This window comes from Lepus europaeus, chromosome 12 (assembly GCF_033115175.1).
Source record: "Lepus europaeus isolate LE1 chromosome 12, mLepTim1.pri, whole genome shotgun sequence".
Classification (NCBI taxonomy): Eukaryota; Metazoa; Chordata; class Mammalia; order Lagomorpha; family Leporidae; genus Lepus; species Lepus europaeus.
Genome location: NC_084838.1, coordinates 36,658,253 through 36,678,552, shown reverse-complemented (window position 1 = coordinate 36,678,552; position 20,300 = coordinate 36,658,253).

Below are 20,300 nucleotides of genomic sequence, written 5' to 3'. Positions count from 1 at the left end.
AGGCAGTTACAGGTATGGGCTAAGGCAGTGCGGCAGAGATGCGCTCTGTTGCTATGGGAGCTGGGAGGAAGACATCAATCCAGCTTCAAGATGAGGCTTTGGGGAGACTTGACAACCTCGCTGGGGAGATGGGCCGGGTGAAGCCACTCCAAGAAGCAAACCTCCGGCGATGCATCCTCAGAGACGCCGGAGATGCAAACTCGCGCTCTAGGTATGGGAAGGAGGCGTCGTTTTTTCCCACTTGGGAATGAGGCTGACACCAAGTGCTCCTGGATGGAGCGGGGTTTGATCCAGGATGGAAGCAGAAATGAGTTGGAACTAGGAGAACTAGGAAAGCACACGAGTGGAGTCCCAGGGTGTGAAATGGGCAGTACGTTGGGGAACAGCAGATGATCTGGAGGGCTAGAGCTTTTTGGTAACGGGGAGCCACAGAGGGTTCTTAAGGAGTGGAAATGTGGATTGGAGATGTGCAGTCATGGGCCAGCTGCTTCTCATGACAATGTTAGGATTGCCATTAGCTGAAACACAGAAGGCCCAGGCGGAGTGAAACCCTGTTAAAGGCAGTTACTGGGCTCTTGGGCTAGAAGTGGGGTGGGAGTATCTAACCGTTGGGAGAGCAGCTGCTTGGGCATCACCACACAGTCCTGCTTAGCCCTTGCTCAGTCTTCGTGAAGATGCCCTTAGCCTGGTTTCCTGTGTCTTGTATCAACTAAGTGTCTGTTGTTTTAGGAATCGGAAAATCTCAAATTAGGCAGGAAAAGCTATCATTTCTTTAATATTCAGTTTATTTGAAAGGGGGGAGAGAGAGAGAGAGAGGGAAATCATCCATCTACTGGTCCATCCACTGGTTTACTCCTCAAATACCTGCACCAGCCAGGGCTAGGCCAGGCCAAACCCAGGAGCCAGGAACTCAGTCCAGACCCCACTTGTGGCTGGCAGGGACCCAAGTACTTGAGCCATCATCAGCTGCCTCTCAAAGTGTGCATTAACAGGAAGCTAGAATGGGGAGCGGAGCCAGGACTCCTGGTGTGGGATGTGAGCATTCCAAGTGGTGATTTAACTGCTGTGCCAAATGCCCTCCCCGGGAAGAACGCTTATTTCAAGCTTCCTGTTGGGTTGGGAAGCTTCCTGTTGGAGAGGCAGGGGAGAGACACAAGTGGAGGAGGAAGACTAGTGGAGGAGGGGGAGATGAAGGGTTGGGAGGGTTGGGTTCTGTTTTTTAACGAAGTTTTTTTTTTTTGGCAGGAACAGGTCCATTTTTGAAAAAGATTTATTATTATTTGAAAGGCAGAGTGACAGAGAGAGGGGCAGAGAGATATCTTCCATCTGCTGATTTACTCCCCAGATGGCCAGGACTTCCAGATCTGGACCAGGCCGAAGCCAGAAGCTAAGTGCTGTATCGTGGTCTCCCACAAGGGTGGTAGGGACCCTAGTACTCGGGACCATCATCTGTTGCTCTCCCAGGTGCATTAGCAGGAAGCTAGATGGGAAACAGAGCAGCTGGGACTTGAACGTAGCACTTCGGGAAGGGATGCTGGCATTGCAAACGGCAGTTAACCCACTGTGCCCCGAAGCCAGGCGTCCAGATGTATCGAGATGGTGGCTTGTGGGTGGAGCTGTCAGTGGACTGCTGAGGGTACGGGCTGTGGACACAGGTTTAGGGGTTCAGTAACATACAACATACGTTTTGGTCAAGGATGAGCTGGACCTGTAAGATTACAATGGAGCTGGGAAGTTCCTGTGGCCTGGTGACACGGCAGCCATCATAACATCACAGCACAGTCTTCACTCACGTGTTTGTGGTGACGCTGGTGTCAACAAGCCTGCTGCCCTGCCAGCTGTGTGGAAATATAGCGCATGCAGTTACGTATGCGCACGCCATTATGAATAGCACATCACACTTGATGGCGATAATAAGCAATTATGTCACTGCACCGTGCTTTTTGTCATTATTTCAGAGTGCATTCCCTCTGCTCACATAAAAAAGTCGGTTGTAAAACAATGTGCTGTGTTACCTTGGGGGCAGCTCACACATCTTGTGCTTAGCCTCGTGTCTTGACTGCTTCAAGACTGGAGGCCACAGTCATTGAGCGCCGGCCCCGTGCCACGTGGGTGTGCGCCATACTCTCCAGCACACCTGTACAAGGATGGAGTTGCTGGTGACGCGGTGGTCGGAACTTTCCCATTCACTAGGAGAGGCCTGGTGCTTTACTAACCAGTGCTCTTCTCTGTGTAAGAGACATCATCCCAGCTGTGACTGGCGCAAATCCGAAAGGCGGTGTGTTGGTTCATGGAAGTAGCAAGTTGAGAGATTGGTTGGTCCTGACATCAGGCATGGCTGGATCCAGGGGTTCAGTGATGCACAATGATGCCAGGCAGAGTCTGTCTGTCTGTCTGTCCCTCCACATCTCAGTTCTCCTGGTCTCCAACCTCCATCTACACATCAGCTCTCTACCCTGATAGGCTCACGGGAAGAGGCCACGTTCTGCCAGCTGCAAAGTCGGCCCCCGACTGGGTTTGAGTAAGAGTACACTTGTGCTGAGGCCGGGGCGGGGCCACCGTGGTGATTGGCAGTTTCTGTGTGGCCACGTGGAATGGGGAGACAGCCATTTCCCACAGCAACAGTGGTCCCGGTCAGGCCGTCTTCCCCACACAACTGATGATTCTGCAGCTGGAGGAGTGGATGAGATCACTGGAGCCGGACAGAGATGAGAGAAGAGGGTTAAGGCTCAGCTTGTTCACAGGCAAGGCAGGAGACTGGCCAGGAGGGGGCTTCTGGGAGCTAGGGTGCTTGGGGAGGGTCCAGGTCAACCCAAGCCCTGGGCGGAGACATTTCAAGGAGGAAATGAGAATGTGAAGAGTGGACCAGTGATGTGGAGGTGGACACGTGTCTGTGATGTAGCAGTTAAGTCACTGAAAAAACTGGAAACAGCCAGGCAGGGGTGGGATGGGAGCCACAGGAGAGAGAGGGAGACACAGGGGTGGCTGAGCCTGTGTTTCTGTTGTTCTCTTCATGAGAGGAAGCCTGACCACGTGTTAGTGCTCAAGGGAGAAGCTGCAGCTGCTGGGAGGGGAAGGGAGTCTGGAGGAGCTGGGCTAGGCCAGAGTCAAGGCCAAGGCAGCAGGGTTACCTCTGTCTCCCCAAGACCGAGTGCACACGGCTGTACGCTGTGTAGAACACACAGTGTGTCTTGTTTTCGTCTTGGTCAGTTACTGTTTTATCCTATGCATTTCCCACTCACAATATTATATTCACACTTCTTTTTTTTTTTTTTAAAGATTTATTTGAAAGTCAGAGTTACACAGCAAGAGAAGGAGAAGTAGAGAGAGAGAAAGAGAGAGAGAGAGAGAGAGAGAGAGAGAGAGAGAGAGAGAGGTCTTCCAACCACTGATTCACTCCCAATTGGCTGCAATGGCTGGAGCTGTGCCAACCCGAACCAGGAGCTTCTTCCGGGTCTCCCCTGCAGGTGCAGGGGCCCAAGCACTTGGGCCATCTTCTACTGCTTTCCCAGGCCATAGCAGAGAGCTGGATCAGAAGTGGAGCAGCCGGGTCTTGAATGCCCATATGGGATGCTATCACTGTGGGCGGAGGCTTTACCAGCTTTCCAAATCACAAAAATAAGACATGTATACGGTGAAGCCAAACACCAGGTATTCAGACAGGAACAGCAGATGAAAAGTCAAGTCTGCTCTGTCTGCAGCCCGCCAGCCTTCCTAGAGGTAACTACTTATCGTTTTCTTGGGAATTCTTCCAACAATTTTTAATGCATATACAAGCATTTCAGTGCATGCATTTTTAAACAGACAAGAGGGATTCCACAGCGCAGATTGTTCTGCACCTTGCCTTTCTCACTCACTGCCATGTCTTGGAGCTACTTCCTTCTCAGCATATGCGGAGAGCTCATTTCTTTTCGAGAGCAGGTTGGTGTTCTATTGCGGGCTGCGGGGAGGGCTTGTTCAGCCCCCTCTCTGTGGCAAGGCTCTTCTCTTGTTTTCTAATCTATTGCCGTTAAAAAGAATACTTCAAGGTATCTTTTTATGCATTCACGTTTGTGCCTAGGTGGAACTATTTTTGTACATGACACTCTTAGGAACAGGATGATTGGAGTTCGGTAGCTATTTTTAAAAGTGTGGTGGAGGATGCCAAAGTGCTCTCCAAAGTAGTCCCATAAATTAATATTGCAGAACTTGGCTGGGAGACACACAGGTGTTTGTTACATCAGCGTCCGTGTGTTTTGGTGTGCTTGGATAATGTATGCATGTGCACCAGAGGCCACTATACTCACACATCCAGGAAGAGACGATACATATGACCCTGTTTTGCCAAGGGAGCATTAAGAACATTAATCTTCGCCCGTCTGAAGGTTAGCAAACGGTGTCTGCCTACCGTTTCCATTGCATTTACTTAATCACGAGGGTGGCCGGTGGCTTCTTCGGGGAGCTGTTTTTCCCATTTCTATTGAGTCATGCTTCTTTTGTGCCAACAGAAGATTTCGCATCATGCTGGTGCCCTGATTTACTTAACCATCTTCTGGCGGGTTATTTATATGGCTGCTGAACAACGGGGGGAATCTTTGTACAGGAAGCTGTTTTCTCTTCTCCTTTCAGACTTGCTTCTCTAATGTACCATTCTAGAAGATGAATTGCTGGGTCAGCGGCGTGGACATTTTTACGACTCAATACATATTGTCGAATTGCTTTCTGGAGGGGCCGGGACAAGGCTCCTAGCCGGTAGCCCCCGTTTGATGGGACTCTTTCCAGCATCAAGGTCGTGAATAAAATGGACTTTTGCTAATTGTACAGGTGGAAAATGGGGCCTCTTTTGTTTGTATTTTTTTTTATTACCAAGGACGTCGGCTATTTTAGTGTATGTTTACTTATAAACTGTATTTTCATCCTCTGAACAGCCTATTTCTCTTCCCCCTCGCTGTTCCTTTGACTGAGGGCACATCACATCCTTATACAAAGGAAATGAGATGTTGTCTTATCTGGGAAACTTCTATTTCCTCAGGCCCCTGACCTCTGAGAAGTTACTGACTGCTATCAGATTATCAGCCTCAACTCTTTCAGGAGGACCCCGGGGGAGGGCGTGATTGACAAGATGGGGAGAAGGGGACAAGAGCTGGGCTGGGTAGCGGTGGCGACAGAGACAGAGCCAGAGCACCGGGAGGCGGGTGGGCAACCTCTGTGAGCCAGCACGGACACTGCTGGGCCTGGGCAGCGCGGAGGATGTGCTGGGCTGGGGGCTCTCCTGGGGCGGGGGAGGGGACTGTGGCATGTTCCGGAACGCCGAGCCGGGAGCAGGCCACTGCTTCGGAACAGGACAAAGGTTGGGATGAGGGAGGACTTGGTCCAGCCCCGGGTGCCCAGATGTTGTTATTGCAGATGATGTTGTTACACGGTCTCTGTTCATGGATTTGCTATCTAGATTCATTGTTTTCATTTGGATTTCTTTTGTTCCTAATTTTTACTTATAGAGGGGTTTCTTCGATCCCTCTTCATGTATACATGTGTTGTATGTATCAGTACCACTGATTGCTGTGGGAAGCACGCATGCGTGTGTGTGTGTGTGTATGTGCACATGCACGCCTCTTTGAGGGGTTGACAATATTTATTTTTGAAAAATTTTGCTGTTTTTTTATTTATTGATTCCCAAATCATCTTTATGATGAGTTATAAGGCTTTGTTGTATTTTCTAGGAATATTACTTCTGATTTGTCATTTCCTTTCCTGTTGTTTGTTTTCCACTTGTGAGTATGGAAATGAGACCACGTAGAAGCTGGCTGAGTTTTCGCGGATCCCTGTGTAACCCCCATTTCTGATATCCTGGAAGTGTCCCTGTGTTGCCCACTGCTTGGATTTGCTTCCCCACGGAGCAGTCTCGCTTGTTCCAGGGTCTCATGTCCACGGAGGTGTCAAGTGTGGGCTTTTCTGGGCCTGGCTTCTTTCATTCAGCGGAGTGGATTAGGCTTTGTCCAGGTGGCTTGTGCTGATGCTCACTTCCTTCTCACGGCGTGGCCATACTCTGGCATGTGGACGTGGTGTGCTTTGTTGACTCGTTCCCCTGTCCATTGACATTTGCATTGCAGCTAACATTTGGCCATTAGGATGATGCTCCCATGGGCACTTGTATCCAAGTCCTTTGGTGGACGGACGTATGCTTTCATGTTTCTTGGGTAAAGATCCAAGAACGCAATTGCTGGGCTATATGGCCAGTGTCTGTTTCACTCTTTTAGACGCTGCCATACTGTTTTCCAAAGTGATTATGCCACTTGGCACTCCCACCAACAGTGTAGGAGGTCCTAGCTTCTCCATGTCCTTGCTAACATATGGTGTTGCATGTTTTAAAATTTTATTCGTTCTCGCGGACTGTTGGGCTATCTCCATAGCTAGTTCCCTGATGGCTTAGGAGATTGAATACTTTTCTTTCTAAAAATTTTTTTAAAGATTTTTTTATTTATTTGCAAGACAGAGATATAGAGAGAAGGAGAGAGAGAGAGAGGTCTTCCATTTGCTGGTTCACTTCCCAATGGCTGCAACAGCTGGGGCTGGCCAGGCTGAAGCCAGGTGCTTCATCCGGGTCTCCCACATGGGTGCAGGGGCCCAAACACTTGGGCCATCTTCTTCTGCTTTCCCAGGCCATAGCAGAGAGCTGGGTTGGAAGTGTTACAGCTTGGACAGGAACCGGTGCCCATATGGGATGCTGGGTTGCAGGCAGCAGCTTCACCTGCTCCACCACCATGCTGCCCCCCATAGCTCCTCTGACCTTCTGCTTGACTGGCTACTGTTTGGGGTCTGGCCCCGGGACTGGGGTCCTCACAGCCTCTGCCCTTCAGCCCTGCCTTGGAACTCCTGGGAGAAGCGAGTGACTGGAGAGCGGTTTGCCGGGTTCACTCAAGCCTCATTTGGTGGGAGGGTTGGGAACGAAGGGGTCTCTGTTCTAGAGAACTGAATGCGTTCCTGGGAGGGGAGGAACCCTGGCTAAGACTGAGCCAGTGCTCCAAGGAGGATACCATGCTGGGTCCTTCCTGGTAACCATGGGGATGGAGGGCCGTGGGAGCCTGCGGGAGTCAGGCCCCATAAAATAGTTGATGGCCGGGCTGCGAGATGAAGGGCCCACAGACACCCTGTGACACCTGTAATTTATGGGGGTAATCAGAACTCCCCCTGAAGGGCTGCCACGGAAGGAAGAGGAGCTGTGACTCCGAGCCTTGGGGGCCTGGGCGTTTAATGAGGCGCTGGGAGCGTGTGAAGATTTAGATCCGAATGATTCGCCCATTTAGGATGGCCCTGAAGGATGCCACTTCTCTGAAACACCCCACGCCTGCGTGCAGAACACAACCAGCCCCACATTCGGGGGCACCACGGGAGGGGCACAGCAGGGGGTGCAGGTGCCAGAGCCTGCCCCTTCTGACCCATCAGCCGCTGCTTGGGTTTGAGCGCTCAGGTGGAAACTGAGTCCCTGCCAGGAGACGTTAAGAGGTGGGACCAGGTGGGCCTTCTCAGAGGGGATTAGGACGCCGCCCTCAAGAATGGATTACTCCATTCACATGATTAAGGGATCAATGGGCTAATGGGTTATCTGGAGAGAGAATCTGCTAGCAAAGGCAGTCTAGCCAGGTCTTGGTGCACTTCCTGTCCCCCAGCTGTGTCTGCCATCGTAGATGCAGCCCCTTGACCTTGGACCAGCACCGGGAGCCAAAGCAAACCTCGTTTCTGGTGTGTGCAGTTGTGTTACAAGCAACAGAAAGCAGACCGAGATAGCTAGCTACCAGCAAGGAACCGGGATCTGGGAAGAACTGAGGCTGGAAAGATGCTTGCAGGGGTGGCCGCTGGAGCCCAGAGAGGTCGAGGGACTTATTCAGAGTCGCACAGTGCACGGGGGTCACGGGCGCTGTGGCTGTGAGCGGAGAGAGCTGTTGGAGTCTCCACCAGAAGAGCCTGCATGACTCCTTCTTAAGCTGTGGAGGGCAATCCACAGGGCACAAAAACACAAACAGCATCTCTGGGGCTTGAAAGCTTGCAGATTTAAATTGCTTTCCTAAATGCAAACTATGTATTAGCACACGTTTTGAATGCATAATGGCTGGCTCAGCAATTAAGAGGGAGCCTGTTAATAGGGGTGACTGACTCCTGAAACAGATTAAAGATGGCGTCCTGGTTCCTTTAAGCTGAAATGGCTCAGCATCTGCAAACGCAGGAGCCTGACACAAGATGCTGGGTGGATGTTCGCTGAACCGAGGGGCAAGGCAGGCTGGTCCTGGCCCGGGAATCCTCATTCCCTCCGCCTTCTGATTCTAAAGGCAATACATGGTTATTGTAGAAAACTGGGGGAAAAACCAGATAAATACACAGAACTACAAGAAAGGCATCCGTAAGCCACTCCACTCAGCCTCCCTAGAAATGACTGATCTTAACATTTTCTTCTCGTATTATGTGTGTTTAAAAGCTAGAGCCAGCCTTAGTGGTTTGCATTACGCCTTGATCTAATTCACCATTTAATAGTCTACAAAGAACGGGATCCAAGTAGCTGCTTGATATTCCTTCGAAAGGTTATGGCATAATTTATTCACTGTTTGTAGGTCATTTCCAAGTTCTCACTATTATAAATAACATGATGATGCATGTCTGGATGCATAAATCCTGGGGCCACCTCTGCTGTGCCCTTGTGCTCTGCTCCCTGCAGGGGCGGAGTCTGAGAATTCTGGTCCTTCCTGTCGCCTGGCTCAGGCAGGGTGGGCTGTAGCCTGGCCCTGGCCCTGGCCTTGGCATTGCAGCCTTAGCAGGTGAAGCTGTCCCAGCTGTGTGGAAGAGGAAGTCTGGATCCATAGGAACTGCCCAGCTCTGGGCCTTTGGGCAAGGTCCTCTGCTGTTCCGTGCCTCAGTTTCTATTTTCTACCTGGGTCACTGGAGTTCGCTTTTATATTATTTCCAAAACCTGAGAAGCTCATTATGTCCAACAGGGGTGCGAGGAGCTGCTTTGCTGGAGGACGAAGCCCTGCCTGACTGTCCTTTCACACGACAAAAATGACGGAGGGTCTGGTGCTGTGGGTGGTGCTGTGCCAGGTGCTGGGATAGAGGATGGCGCTTCCCTAAGCCAGGCCCTTTGCTGAGGAGGGGGTTGGGGTGCCAGCGGGCATTGCTATGTAACCAGGCCAAGGCTGACCCCGCTGGGCACCTGCTTTGTTTCCATGACATTCCTGATATATGTACTTGACGGGATGGTGCCTGCATGAGCTGAATGGCCCAGGGCTCTGCTGCCTTCCAGGGCCAGCCTTGATGGATTCCACCAGGCCTGCTGGCCCCAAGCCCTGAGGGACCCTGCAGGCCCAGGGTGGGACCTGTGACCTCTGTCCTTTCAGTGGCCCTGCCACCCTGACGCTGCAGCTTGTGCTCACACAGCTCGCGCTGCCGTCACTGCCCCTGGCAGCTGTCTTGGCTCCAGCTCCCGCCATGCGCTGGGCACCGCTCAGAGCCTCACATGCACCATCCAGCGCGGTCCCTCCAGCCGGAGTCCCCATTTCACAGATGAGGAAGCTGGAGGCCAGGGGTGACAAGAGCCTCCTCCACGGTTGCGGTGTTTCCAGTCTCCCGAGCCTTTGTTCCCGTTCACTGCACGCGCTGCCTCAGAGGGGTCCCAAGAGCTTCAGCACAATGGCACGACTCAAGTCTCTCCCTGGCACAGGATGCAGAAGATGCTCCTGTCCTCGGCGTGGACCCTCCTGTGTGCCCTTACCTCTGCTGAGCCATCCCAGCATCTCCTTGCACACGAAGGGGGCTGTGGACGGGCTTGGTCTACAGGAGATGCTGGCTCCATGAGGGAATGCTGTGGTTCTGACCCACTGGGGCCGAGGGCCCAGGCCACGTGTCTCTGAGCTGCATGTGCGAGCTGCAGCTGCCACAGCCCCTGTGAGCCAGGTGTTGCAGGAATGTGTTTTCCAGCTTTCTTTCCAAGTCCTTGTCCCCGCAGAGATGAGAATTCAAAGCAGAGGCATAAGTAAGGTGCATAAAGGAGAGCGGGATTTATCTAAAGCGATAGAGTGAAAAAAAAACAGAAAAAAGAAAAAAAAATAAAGTGATAGAGTGAGAATATATCCAGGTGTGAGTGTGGGCGACCTCTTGAGAAGGGACACCTGCCGGGAGAGGGCAGAGAGCTGTCCCTGGGGAGGAGTGCAGGAGAAGGCAAGAGAAAGGAGGCCAAAAAGGAGGGCGGCTCCCACAGCCAACCCCTTATGGGCATGGGTTTGAGTCCTGGCTGCTCCACTTCTGATCCAGCTCTCTGCTATGGCCTGGGAAAGCAGTAGAAGATGGCCCAAGTGCTTGGGCCCCTGCACCCACGTTGGACACCCGGAAGAAGCTCCTGGCTCCTGGCTCTGAACTTTGTGGCCATTTTGGGGAAGTGAACCGGCAGATGGAAGACTTCTCTCTCTGTCTCTCCCTCTCTCTGTAATTTCTGTAATTCTATCTCTCAAGTAAATAAATTAAAAAAAAAGAAAGAAAAGAAAAGAAACTGGGTGTACAAGACAGAAATTGTGGGAAAATCTTCCAGCTCGTTTCCCCCCAACTTCCTGCATGTCTGTGATCCCCCAAACCTCAACAACTGCCAGGGAGAACAGTCTCCAGGGCTTCTGCCTTCCAGACTGAAGAGAGAGCAGGCGGTGAAAGGAGAAGGATGCCCGACTCCAGCCACTGGCTGCTGTGTGACAAGGATGGCATGGGTGGTAAACAGACCCACTGGAGCACACAGAGCTGGCAGAGGTTCATCAAGAGCATTTCAAAGAAGCAGAGAGAAAGCACGTGAGGCAGAGGCTGGGTCCTACTGCCACACAGAGGAGCGTCATCTGAGGGGCATACCTGGAGCATCAGCCCCTTCTTAGTTAGGGCGCCTGTTGCTGTGTGCTTGCAAGCGAGCAGCAGGCAGGACAGCCAGAGGCTGCCTGTGCAACATGGACGACAATCCAAGAAGCATACTTGGAACTGCAGCATTTCCTGTTCGGCTGTGTGTGGGGGAGTTCTATGGTCTAAGAAGTCTTCCCAGATGGGTGATTTGCATCTCTGGGCTGAGCTGGGGAGCTTATATCCCCTTTATATTGGGGGACTCCACCAAATGCCCTGGGGCCACCCCCCACCCTCCCCACCTTGGCTGTCAGTTGCCTGAGTGTAAAGCTTCAATGCACATTTGGGAGCCGAAATCCACAAACCCATCTCCCTACACCCAGCACCTGAAGGAGCGTGGCTTGTGGCTCCGGGAGTCCTGCATGTTTAGGGAGCAGTTATTGTGTCTGCTGCTCCCCCGAGGGCAGGGACCCTGTCTGTCACTGGTCTGCTCAGCCCCGTGGCTGGGCGGGCGCTCGTGTCTGGCCGTCAGGCACACAGGCAGGCTTCCTGTAGTAGTGCTCTTCCTTTCCCTGGTGTGAACTGGATGGGTCTGGGAAAGCCGGGTCAGAGCACACTGGGTGTGTGCTGTCAGCTTCTGGGTCTGTCTGTGTGGCCAGGCTGGGCATCTGCAGGACGGGGGCCCTGTGGGAATCCTCGAGCGTCCACAGCGCTCACTGCCGGGTCTGCAGGGTCAGTGCCCGTGAGTGTCTCCGTCTGGCTGCTCTCATAAAAATACAATGAGCGGCTTGAAAACCCCAAGACACCGGCAGATTCTGAACCTGGTCAGGGCCTCTTCCTGGCTCCCAGAGCATCCTCCTCTGTGGTGGAGGGGACAAAGGAGCTCTCTGGACTCTCTTTGGTAAGGACGTTGATCCCACTCATGAAGGCTCCACCCAGTCCCCTCCCAGAGTCCTCACCTCCCAACACCATCACCTTGGGAACCAGGAGTTCAACACATGGGTTTTGGGGAAGGCGGACACTACAGGTGTGCTATAGATGTGCTGCAGGTGTGCTACAGGTGTACTGCAGGTGCACTAGAGGGCTCCCCAGGGCTGTGGGGACAAAGGGGAGGGAGAGGATTATCTGGGCAGGAAGCCAGTTTCTGGAGGCAAACTGTGTGTGTTCACATTCCAACGCTGTCACTTACTAGGCAGGCAACCTTGAATACGTCATTTGACCTCTTTGTGACTCAGTTTCCCCTCTAGTGAAGCAAGTACTACAAGCAAGGATCCCACACCATGCTCGGCAGACAGGGAACAGTCAATATCGTCACCTGAAGGAAGGAAAAATGACCTCCCGGTCTGAACAGGCCTCCTCCAGGAAGCACGGAGCTGCGCCTCCAACGCTGCTGGTCTCGGGGCAGACGCAGGCGCAGATGGGGCAAGCCCTCGTCCGAGGCCACACAGCGAGAGCCACAGCCAGGATGGCTCTCCAGATGAAGCTCCCTGCTCTTGACCAGGCCACCTACCCCACGCGAGTCCACACCTGTGTGTCACCTGCACTGAGCCCTCAAGAGACAGCCCCACACTTTGCAAAGTAGGACCCCCAGCGAGCATGTGCGCCACTCACATGGACCACCGCACCGGCCAACGTTGTGCTGCCCTTCTTGGAGTTCAAGAGCTCCTTTTTTAAGCCAGTGGTTTGGGCGGTTCGGCCATTTAAATTTACACCGGGTAGCGTGCTCCGTGGCCTTTATTTCCGTCCTGTGAATTTCACTCTGACAGGTAGGAGCCTGAAATTCCCCTTTTTGAAAGTCAGCTGCTCGCCTTCCCCTAGCTTCACAGGAAAGCCCCCCTTCTCTGTTCTGTTCTGTCTGTTCACACAGGACCCAGTGTGGCTGCGGGGCTCTCTGCCTGGTGGCCGGGCTCTTCCTGGAATGACCGCGACAGCCTCTCGCTGTGTCCCGCCGTAGGGGTTTTGCAGGCTCCTGGTCTTTACAGCTGCGTCCCCTCTGCCTCTGCTCCTGTGCCTTCTCTCGGACGGTGCTCCCTCTGCTACTTTTTGAATTATTATTTGAAAGGCAGAGTTACAGGACGGGGAGGGGAGAGAAAGAGAGAGATCTATCACCTGCTGGTTCACTCCCCAAATGGCCACAGGGGCCAGGGTGAGGGCAGGCTTATGCTAGGAGCCTGGAACTCCATCTGGGTCTCTCACATGGGTGGCAGGGGCCAAGCACTTGGGCCATCTTCTACTACATTCCCAGGTGCATCAGCAGGGAGCTGGATCGGAAGTGGAGCAGCCAGGACTCAAACCAGCTTCTTCATGGGATGCGGCATAGCAGGTGGTAGCTTAACCCACTGCACCATGACACTGGCCCCCATCTGCTGCTCTCACAGCACCTTTGGATCACACAGGCCCATAGGATGGTCCAGGATAATCTCTTCCCCTCAAGACTCTGAACTTCATCACTTCTCTGGAACCCCCCGGAGATACAGACCTGAGCATCTTTGGGGTCAGTCTTTCGGGGACCACCGGGTCAAAGGGAAGCACAACATGGTCCCACAGCCGTCTCTGTGATGAGAAACCTGGAGATCATGGACCGCCTGCTGCCTGCAGCCTCCCGTCCTTCCAGTTTGTGTGCACGCCTTGGGGGAGATACAAGTTCTAGGAAAGAGGAACTGGGCTGTGCAGCCCCCAGCAGCCCCGAGGCCTGAGTGAGGGCCTCGCATGGCTGGCTGCCCGGCTCTCAGAGGGAACTAAAGCCCTTCCTCCCCAGGCTTCGCCAAACCTGCAAACTCCCATTCATGGAGGAACCGGCCTGAGCATCTCAGGTCTGGACCGTCCATGGCCTTGGAGGCGGCCTCCTGGTGTCTCAGGGATCGGGTGGGGCAATGCTGAAGCTGTTCCTGGCAGAGGTGTTTTGCACCAAGGGGATTGTGCAGGGTCCTGGGAGGGGAAGGTGTGAGGCTCTGTGTTCTGGGCATTGAGGAAGGGAGTGCCCCACCTGGGGCAAAGCTCCCAGCCCCCAATCTGGTCCCGGCAGGACCGTCAGGCTCCCAGCCGACCCTACCCATCAAGGCATGCAGGCCACTCAATGACGTCACTCAAACCAAAGCTCCTGGAGATCATCTCCTTTGCCTGCTCTACCATCGCACAGTGGGGAAACCGAGGCCATGGGGCTGGACCAAGGACACCCAGGAAATTAGGAGTGGACGAGGAAACAGATCCAGACTTTCAAGCCAAGATTGTCTGGGCTTCTCACAGGAGTGGTTAGGCCTGGCAGGCAGCACACAGGTGGGAGGCCTGGATGGGCTGCAGGCTGGGGGCTGGAGCAGAACTCCCCACCCCCCCCAGGCCTCAGCAGCTGCCAAGTCTGTGGGCAGGGCCCACGGGGACCCCTGGAGAACACCATTTCTTGGTCACAAACTATTTTTTGATTGAATTTTTCAAGATGTTTATTATGAAATATTTCATATATACAGAATAGTAATAACACATACATTATGTATCTCAATTTTTATTCCAAGTTCTCACCCCCACAGGAATAAGAATTCAAGGCAGAGGTATAAATACAGTGCACACGTGAGCTCGGGATTTATTTACAAGAGAGTGTATGTACGTTCATATGTGAGTGTGGGCCACCCACACGGAGAGATTCCATCAGGTGTGGGCCGGAGGGTTGCCTATGAGGAGCCAGCATGGGAGGAGGCCACAGAAGGACATAAAAGCATGCATGGTCCAGAAGCTAAAACAGCAAAAAGGACTGCTCCCTCCCACCCCTGCAGGGAGAAGGTGGTGCCCTCATTGAATACACAAATGAGGTAGAGTTTGGTGCATGAGGCTTTCTGGGAGTCTCATGGTGCCTCCACGTGGAGCTTAACTTCTTTTTTTATTTTATTTTATTTTTTTATTTTTGATAGGCAGAGTGGACAGTGAGAGAGAGAGACAGAGAGAAAGGTCTTCCTTTTGTTGATTCACATGCCAATGGCCGCCGTGGCCAGCATGCTGCGGCCGGCGCACCGCGCTGATCCGAAGCCAGGAGTCAGGTGCTTCCTCCTGGTCTCCCATGCAGGTGCAGGGCCCAAACACTTGGGCCATCCTCCACTGCACTCCCAGTCCACAGCAGAGGGCTGGCCTGGAAGAGGGGAACCGGGACAGAATCTGGCGCCCTGACCAGGACTAGAACCCGGTGCCCGCGCCGCAGGTGGAGGATTAGCCTATTGAGCCGGGGCGCCGGCCAGCTTAACTTCTACCCGGCCATAATGGCGTCTCCCCCTTCTTGGTCCCAGATGAGACACAGGTGCCTTATGGGAAAGTGGGGGTGACTGTATTGACAGGTAAGGAGATGGGGTTACAACGCAGGGCTATGCAAAAATTATGAAAAAATATTCCAGCTCCACTCTTCCTACCTAATCCTCCTTCCTGCTTCCCCATTCATTGCAGACCACAGTAAAATTAGCACCTGGGAGCCGCGGGCCTCTTGGGCACTAGGCCTTTCCTGGTATTCTCGCTGGGTGTGGGTCTGTCTCCTCCATTCTGGCCGCTTGCCTGCCCTGGAGGGAACCACTGCCCAGACGTTGCTGTTTATCATTTCCTTGCTATGCTGTAATGGTTTCAACGCATATGCACATTCCCAAGGCCATCCACGATGTACTTGCACTTGAAGTTCATCAAAGCCGCTGCCACCTTGTCTTCTGTGAATCACTTTCCACTCGGTGTTGGTTCCAAAATTCATCCACGTCCTTGCCTGTGTAATGTTTCACAGTGTGAAAAGCCCCACGTTGTTTATCTATTCTTTTGCTATTGGGCATTTAGTTTGCTTCTAGCATTTTTCTCTCGGTGATGCTGCTGCTATGCGTGCTCTCTGGCACGTCTCTCGGGGCACATGGGAGAGTTTCTCAAAGACACAGCCAGGAGTGGGATTTCTGGGTCCCATGATGGGTGACTATAGATTCCTGTACGTTAAAGCCAAATCAATAAATGCCCCCGCCTGTCGTGTGGTTCCCTCACTCCTCGACCTCATGGCTCCCCTCTGGCACCCCCTATTGGCAGAAGCTGAGAGCGAGCTACTGGCCAAGCAGAGCGTTAGCAGGGTCCCTCCCGGTGCTGACACCACAAAGCCTAATTTAGCCTAATTTAGGGATGAGAGGCTTGAGCAACTCACTTAGAAACGTGTGATCAGAGTGTCCACGGACTTAAAAACAATGGGGCAGGTGTGGCGTAAAGGTTGCCTGTTTAAAAGCTCTGCGATGCGGGCAGGCATGGGTAGAGCGGTTAAGACACCTGTCAAGGTGCCCACACATCTCAGAGTGCTTGGTCTGAGTCCCAGCTCCATTCCTGCTACTGCACACCTGGGAAGCAGTGGATGACAGCTCAAGTACCCGACATGGGAAACCAGGTCCAGCCTGGATATTAGGGGGATGTGGGAGGGAACCCGCAGGTGGAAGACCTCTGTCTGTCTGTCTCTGTCTTCCAAATAAATAAAAATAAATAAATAAAGCCCTGCACTGTAGCTTGACCTCCACTTGTCCCTCCTGCTCTTCTCACGGGGCGTGTCCCACCCTTCCCTGAACACGACGTCCTTCCGTGCCCACTTCCCCTCGTCTCTGCCTCAATTCCCTCCTTCCTGGGTGGTCGCGCAAGTCCTCGCCATTGCTGAAAGCCCATTTCGTCTCCCGCTTCCTTCCTGGAGCGTGCCCGATCTCTCCAGCTGGAAGGAATAAACGTGGGTTCCCTTCCTTTGGGTTCCCTTGTCCTTCCCTGCCTGCCCTCTCTCTGTTCACTTAGCCTCACAGCGGCTTTAACAAAAGTGATACCACCACACAGGAAGAGAAGGTGAGCCTGCCACCCACAGCTGACGCAGCTTTGGTCACCTGCGTGTATTCCTGTTCCGTGCACCTGTTTTCATCTATGGAGCACACATGTAATGCCGCATCTGAGTCTTTTTTTTTTTTTTTTTTTTACATTAATGAGGTCAAAAGGCTTTTTTCCCCCATATTGTTTTCCAGCGTCTCAATTTTTATTGGTTAGGCACTGTTCAGTGCCTATGAGTCACTGAATATGGATGCTTTCGACTTACAAAGGAGTCACATCTTATTAAAAATGTTTATTGGGGCCAGTGCTGTGGCGCAGCAGGTTAAAGCTCTGGCCTGAAGTGCTGGCATCTCATGTGGGCGCTGGTTCTGGTCCCAGCTGCTCCTCTTCCGATCCAGCTCTCTGCTATAGCCTGGGATAGCAGTGGAGGATGGCCCAAGTCCTTAGGTCCCTGCAAACACGTGGGAGACCCGGAGGAGGCTCCTGGTGCAGCTCTGGCCATTGCGGGAGTGAACAAGTGGATGGAAGACCTCTCTGTCTCTACTTCTCTCTGTAACTCTGTCTTTCAAATAAATAAAGTAAATCTTTTAAAAAATATTTATTTGAAAGGCTGAGTTGTAGATAGGGAGAGAGAGAGTGAGACAGGAGAGAGACAGAGAGAGACCTCCTATTCACTGGTTTACTACCCGAATGGCAGCAAAAACCAGGTGTGAGCCAGGTGAAAGCCAGGAGCCTGGAACTCCATCCTGGTCACCCACATGGATGGCAGGGACCCAAGCACTTGGACCATGTTCTGCTGCCACCCAAGGCATTGGAAGCTGGATTGGAAGCAGAGCATCTGGGACTTGAACTGGTGCTCCAATATGGGACGCCGGCATTAGAAGCAGTGACGTAACCCACTGTGCTCCAATGCCAGCTCCTGGAGCTATGTCTTAACAAACCCATTGCATGTTGAAAATGCATGTAATGCACCCAAGGCCATGGATCATGTAATACACCCAGGCTGTAGGTCATGCCGACTCCACTACACAGGCTGCTACAGACAATCAGATGTTTGCCCTATGATCACGGGGCTGACGGGGAGCTATGGGCCCTGCCCCTGCCCAGCCCCACACGTCCTAGCCTGGGCAAAGATCAACATTCAAACTCCAAAGTACAACTCTACTGATTGTGTATCGCTGTTCCATCATCACAAAGTCAGAAAATTGTAAGTCAAGACACCGTTACATCAGGGCAATGACTGCGTGCGACAGAAACTCAACCCGAGCGGCTTCAGCAGAGCAAATACTGGGCGTTCGGCTGGGCCCAGGGACCTCTGGAGCAAAACCGCAGATGCCTTGGGTGGGCTTTGTTATTTCCTCTCCCCGGTAGCTCCTCTGCACTTCCTGTCTGCATCCCCCTATTGAGCCAGAGCCTTCCGTGTGACCACACGGCTCCCCAACCGCCCTTCTCTCAGAGGTCGGACCCCAGGTGGAGTGGGGCAGGGCTCTTTGGATAACCAGACAGCTTGCACAGAGAGGGACTCTGGGGAGATAAGCCCGTGGTCAGATTTGAGGTTGCCTCTGAATAACTCCCACTGTGGGGGGCCTCTCTACTAGCCCCTGACCCTTTCCTCATTTTGAGCTAGTTTCTCTGGATCCATGCTTAGAAGTGGCCTATCATAACGTTTGCACATTTTTATGCTGTTTGATCTTTTTTTTTTTTTTCGACAGGCAGAGTGGACAGTGAGAGAGAGAGACAGAGAGAAAGGTCTTCCTTTTCCGTTGGTTCACCCTCCAATGGCCACTGTGGCCAGTGCACCGCGCTGATCCGAAGCCAGGAGCCAGGTGCTTCTCCTGGTCTCCCATGCGGGTGCAGGGCCCAAGCACTTGGGCCATCCTCCACTGCAGTCCCAGGCCACAGCAGAGAGCTGACCTGGAAGAGGGGCAACCGGGACAGAATCCGGCACCCCGACCGGGATTAGAACCCGGTATGCCGGCGCCGAAGGCGGAGGATTAGCCTATTGAGCCGCGGCGCCAGCCAATGCTGTTCGATCTTATTGCCAAGTTGCTTCCAAAGAGTTATCGTGTATCACTCGTCCCCAGCAGCCACGTGTGAGAGCTGTGTCGCTTGGCCGCTGAGAGCCCCAGACGGGATGGTTTGAGATAGATTCTTTTTGCTACTTTAATCATCGTAAAAAGATCTCTCATAATTTTCATTAGTGGTTTCCTGGCTACTGGTAAGGCTGAAGACTTTCCCATTTATTACTTTTATGAGTGTGGATTCCCTTTTGTGGCTTGTCTCTGCCTGGCTGTGCCCATTTGTCAGTGCTGGCCGGACGCCCCTTCCACGGATAGTGGCCTGTCTTGTGTTATTGGGTCCATGTTTGGTCTTTCTTACCTTGTGGGTGGGCATAGCCAGGTGGGTCACGCCGGCACAGAGGCTTTTTTTTTTTTAAATGATTGATTTATTTATTTGAAAGTCAGTGTTACCCAGAGAGGAGAGGTAGAGAGAGAGAGAGAGAGAGAGAGAGAGAGAGAGAGGTCTTTCATTCGATGGTTTACTCCCCAGATGGCCGCAACGGCTGGAGCTGCGCCGATCCGAAGCCAGGAACCAGGAGCTTCCTCCAGGTTTCCCACGTGGGTGCAGGGGTCCAAGCACTTGACCATCTTCCACTGCTTTCTCAGGTGCATTAGCAGAGAGCTAGATTGGAAGTGGAGCAGCCGGGACTAGAACCGGTGCCTATATGGGATGGCAGCACTTCAGGCTAGGACCTTAACCCCCAGAGGCTTGTTTTAGTGAAGGGCTCAGCACTGCCTCACTGGGTGAAGCAAGCCTCGGTCACCCCTGTATGAGGCAGAAGTGGCGGCCAACCCCCAGGTCCGTGTACAGGGGCCACGGGGTGCATCCTTTCGAAGATCTGCCCTGTGCTGGGGCCTGGGGGGGCACTGCTGAGCACAACTGCTTGGAGCAGATGGCGCAGCTCACGGGGGAGAATTTTTTTTTTTTTTTTTTTTTTTTTTTTTTACAGGCAGAGCGGACAGTGAGACAGAGACAGAGAGAAAGGTCTTCCTTTTGCCGTTGATTCACCTCCCAATGGCCGCTGCGGCCAGCGCACTGCGCTGATCTGAAGCCAGGAGCCAGGTGCTTCTCCTGGTCTCCCATGCAGGTGCAGGGCCCAAGCACTTGGGCCATCCTCCACTGCCTTCCCGGGCCATAGCAGAGAGCTGGCCTGGAAGAGGGGCAACCAGGACAGAATCCGGCGCCCCGACCGGGACTAGAACCCGGTATGCCGGCGCCACAGGCGGAGGATTAGCCTATTGAGCCACGGTGCTGGCCCTCAGGGGAGAATTTGACAATGATTGCACAGCACTGAAAAATCCCATTGATCCCAAAGAGTTCCAGAGAGTTCTATGAGCTGTAAAGGGTGGGAGCACAGATCCAGTATTGTCTAGGGCAGGGACTGGCGAACTTCTCCCGGTGTCTTGGACCGTGCGGGCACCTCCAGCCCCATCACCTGGTTGCCCTGGCCTTTTGTATTCCCTTTGTTTACAGCTCTCTGGAAATGCAAGAACAACTCTTAGCTAACAGGCTGTGGAAAACCAGCAGAGGGGCCAGTTTGCCAGGCCAGGTCTAGACTGCAGAGTCACAGAACCTCCCAGCTCCTCGTTAGAACCCTGACAGGGAAA